The sequence below is a fragment of the Octopus bimaculoides genome, chromosome 24 (assembly GCF_001194135.2).
Source record: "Octopus bimaculoides isolate UCB-OBI-ISO-001 chromosome 24, ASM119413v2, whole genome shotgun sequence".
Taxonomy (NCBI): Eukaryota; Metazoa; Mollusca; class Cephalopoda; order Octopoda; family Octopodidae; genus Octopus; species Octopus bimaculoides.
This window is the reverse complement of record NC_069004.1, coordinates 27,714,411-27,718,909: the sequence shown is the minus strand read 5'-3', so window position 1 is coordinate 27,718,909 and position 4,499 is coordinate 27,714,411. Positions and strand designations below refer to the sequence as shown.

Sequence of the window (4,499 nt, the reverse complement as noted above, 5' to 3'; positions counted from 1 at the left end):
TATATATATATATATATATATATATATATATATATAGGGGTGTGTGTCTTTGCATCTGTGCTTGATCCCCACCACTGCTTGACAACCTGTGTTAGTGTGTTTACGTCCTTGTAACTTGGTTTCAGTTGTTTGACATAAGAGATCGATGGAATAAGTACGAAGATTAAAAGAAATTAGTACTGGGACCAATCCATTCAACTGAAAATTCTTCAAGCTGGTGATACAGTATAGCCACAGTCTAACAACTGAAACAAGTAAGAAATAAAAAAAATTATATATATATGAGATCCCATTGAAATGAAAATAAGTCAGATTTTCACAAGTATTTCTATCTCACCCTCCCTATCTGACAAGATGGTTAGTGTAATGCCAATATATTTCCAGCATTATGATGCCTGGTCTTTAAATCCATTTTCTAATTTATCTTTAATCTACTTTTTTTCTGATTTTGTCATTGTATTGTAAAGTCAGGTTGTACATGGGCAGGTAGAATGCAATGACTTTACATCAAGACACACAATACTATGTGCAACGCATGATATGACACAAGTGCTAATTGATCATTAGTCTGGTCATGAATAATAGTGTAACGAAGAAGAAAAATTCAATTATATGCAACTGGAAAGTCATTCCTTTTAACAAAAAGAAAAAAAAATTTTTTTCCAGGAGGTGTGAGAAGCGGAGAAGAGAAAGAAATCAACTTCGATCTTTGTCTAAACTCCCACCGACACCTTTTCTTCTCTCTCTCTTTTTCTGGTGCCATTAGCAGATGATATTGTAGTGTGTTAGAATGAATTCTGAGTAGTTCCAAGAAGGTATGTAATTGAAAATCCCCCACCCTCCTGTAGATGGTACAAGAAAATCGGTTTAATTCAGATTTTGCCTCATAGAGAATATATAAGCTCAGCAATGCAAGTATTGACTCTATAGAATATCACCGCTGTTTACAGTTCTGAACTGCTTCTATTTCCTCAAGGGACCTACATAACGTCTTGTTGTGTCAGAGGGCAATGAACTGGCAGGGTCATCACCATGCCGGGGAAAATGCTTAGAGGCATTTCTTCCAACTTCATGTTCTGAGTTCAAATGCCACTTGGGGTGACTTTGCCTTTCAATTCTTTCTGTGTCAAACTAAGTACAAGTTGAACACTGGGGGGGGGGGGGGTGACATCATCAACTTACCCCTTCTCCTAAACCTGCTGGCCTTGTGTCAAAATTAGAAAGTAATATTTTATGTCATAGTAGCAACGTATGTATACAACTTGACATCATAACAATGAAGTATGCATAAAATAACATTATAACAGCCAGGCATGAATATATCATTTTACAATAACAATATACATATACATACATAGGTGCAGGAGTGGCTGTGTGGTAAGTAGCTTGCTTACCAACCACATGGTTCTTGGTTCAGTCCCACTGTGTGGCACCTTGGGCAAGTGTCTTCAACCATTCATCAACACCTGCATACCATCAGAAAAAGTCAGCAAATTGGGTCAATGGATTCTTCACAATCTTTCCGAGTCTAATCACGTACTGAGAGTGAATGTGTTCTCTTCTTTGCTGTCACATCTCACGAATGAATCTTTTTTGGATTGAACGGTGACTGGTGATGAGAAATGCTTTCTCTATAAAAATGTCAAGTGCCAAAGACAGTGGGTAGGGAAAGAAGAAACACTGGCACCCCACGCTAAAGAGGGTCTTCCCCACATAAGGTGTTGTTATCTGTTTGGTGAGATATGAAAGGTTTAGTCCACTTTGAACTTTTAAACCCAAACCAAACGATAACAAAGGAGATCCACTGCAAGCAACTTGAGCGGCTTAAGTCAACACTAGAAGGAAAATCCCCCACCCTCCTGTAGATGGTACAAGAAAATCGGTTTAATTCAGATTTTGCCTCATAGAGAATATATAAGCTCAGCAATGCAAGTATTGACTCTATAGAATATCACCGCTGTTTACAGTTCTGAACTGCTTCTATTTCCTCTTTGGTTTCAAGATGAAAGGTGTTCTTCCATCAGGATAATGCTCAGCCACATACAGCAAGGATAACATTCCAAAGGTTGAAGATGCCCCACCCACCATATTTGCTGAGACATTGCCCCATATAATTATCATTTATTCTGCAGTCTTCAAAATCATTTGCACGGAAAAAATATGAATTCTGTAGATGAGGTCAGAACAGTACTGGAGGAGTATTTTTTATCACAGATTGAATTTTGGAAAAGGGGCCTTGCAAGTCTACCAGATAGATGGGACAGCATTGTAGAAAATAAAGGAGAGTATATTTTAGATTAGAAAAGAACTTTGTTTATCTGAATTTTGAAAAATAAAAGAAGAATAAAAAAACCCACATTATTTATGGGATTACCCAATCTATATTCACCTACACACACGACACATTAATATATACTGCTACATCATAAGTGGAACAGTTACGAAGTGTGCACAATAACACAGAAAGTCTTACATGATATTATCAACAAATTCACACACACACACACACACACACGCGCGCGCGCGCGCGCGCGCGAATAATGTGTCTGTGTAAACACACATACATACACAATAGCTACAAACATAGCTATATGGCAAAAAAGTTTACTTTGGAACTGCCTGATTTCAAGTCTAATATGGGTAAGAGTCTTCTATAGGCCTAGTTGTAGAGTAGAATTAAGTAGGTGGAAACTATGCTGAAGTGTGTGTATGGTTGTGTATGCTTACACCAGTGTTATTGTTTATATTGAATTGTGTGTGCCCTACAATTTAGTCATTTCACAAACAAAGTACAATAAAACACAATAATACATATACATGTATTGGGGTTCAATAGGACCTAGATGAAAAGAAAGAAACAAAACCTTCATGGTGATGGCTACATTCAAATACAGAATCTAATAAAAGAGTAAAAGAATGCACACCTCAAATATATATATATATATGTATACATACAAGTGGCTTAGTGGGCTTTCAGTTAAAAATGCTAAACAACAGAGAAAAATCATAAATTCAAATGTTACCTATCATTGCATTGCCATTCCTCACAGCTGAGAGAATTATATGCTTACCTCAGTCAGGTTACCTGCTTGAAAAAACAGCTGTTACTGTAAGCGTTTCAAATTGAATGACAATGTAAATGTAGCAAGTACAATGCAGGTAAAATAGTTTTGCTATAAAAAAAAAAAATTCTTTTTTTTTTAAATTGATTTTGAGGTTCAGTCAGACTGATGAATACACATTTGTAATTTTTTTTTCTTTCAAGTAGGAGATACGTTGACTATGTTATGCAATAGTGACATATGCAAGTAATATAAATATCAATATATAATAATCTATATAATTTCCATCTGAGGGACAAATGCAACACTATAGCGGTTAATTTCTATATTCGAAAATATGCTTTATATGATATCTGCATGTGCCAAAACAGTTTATGTACAATCTGTATTTAGATATTGGGCATACATTGGCTTTACAGATGATCATCATTTAAGGTCTGCATTCTGTGTGCATGTAAGTGTACATAGATATATATACACATACACATTAAAACTTACACATATACATACACATATGTATACATAGTTGCAGATGCAGACAGACATATATATATATATATATATATACACACACACATACTAACATGTGCACACACAACACACATACGTAAATGTATGGGTGGATATTACTCAAAGCATTCACGCATTTGATGTCACGTTTAATATCCATATGAGCATACATTTATAATGAAAAACTATCTTTATCGTTTATATCATGATACATGTGGATACATGCAGAGATACCTCATGTAAAAGAAAACGCACGCCCACATAAACCCTCGCCCCCCCCCCACACACACACATTCTGTAGTCATAGATGATTATTGATACAACATAAAATGATGTACAAACAACGAATTTCAATCTAATATAACAGTCACATATACACACATATATACACACACATAATACTCTGACGATCAATATTTAAATCAAAATTCTACATGACGGTCAAGAAGCAATGGATAAATATAAATAAAAATAAAAGAGAAACCCAAAGCTTTAAATCAATAAAGATTAATGACTAACTTGCAGTCAGTCACCAAAAAGCAAACTTTATAACTAAAACACACAATACGCCTACCGTTATCTTGAAGATGCATTGGAATAAAAGATTTCCAAAGTACATATTTAAGCTCAATTAAAATTGCAAAACATTCTATTATTTAGAATGATTGCAATGTTTTGCAAGTTTAACTAACTTCGATGGGTTAACAAAGTTTTTTTTTTTCAGTGATCAGTTGACAGATAATCTTTTTGCTGGTAGTTTTCTTCCGCAGAAGTTATTTGTCACATTTGAACTGCAAAAATAAAGGTTGACTTGACAATGACACAAAAACAAAAGCTTAAATCAACATTGATAACTGGGAACATCTTGTAATGAATCTAATATACATGCAGACATTCATGTGTGTATATGTATATATATATATATAT

The 4,499-nt window shown here is 34.7% G+C and overlaps 1 protein-coding gene across 1 annotated transcript in view; it reads right to left on the bottom strand.

Moving 5' to 3' along the window:
* The window catches only part of LOC106882187 (alpha-(1,6)-fucosyltransferase), an 881,702-nt gene that overhangs the window by 646,937 nt on the left and 230,266 nt on the right, over positions 1–4,499 (bottom strand). The window lies entirely within an intron of this gene.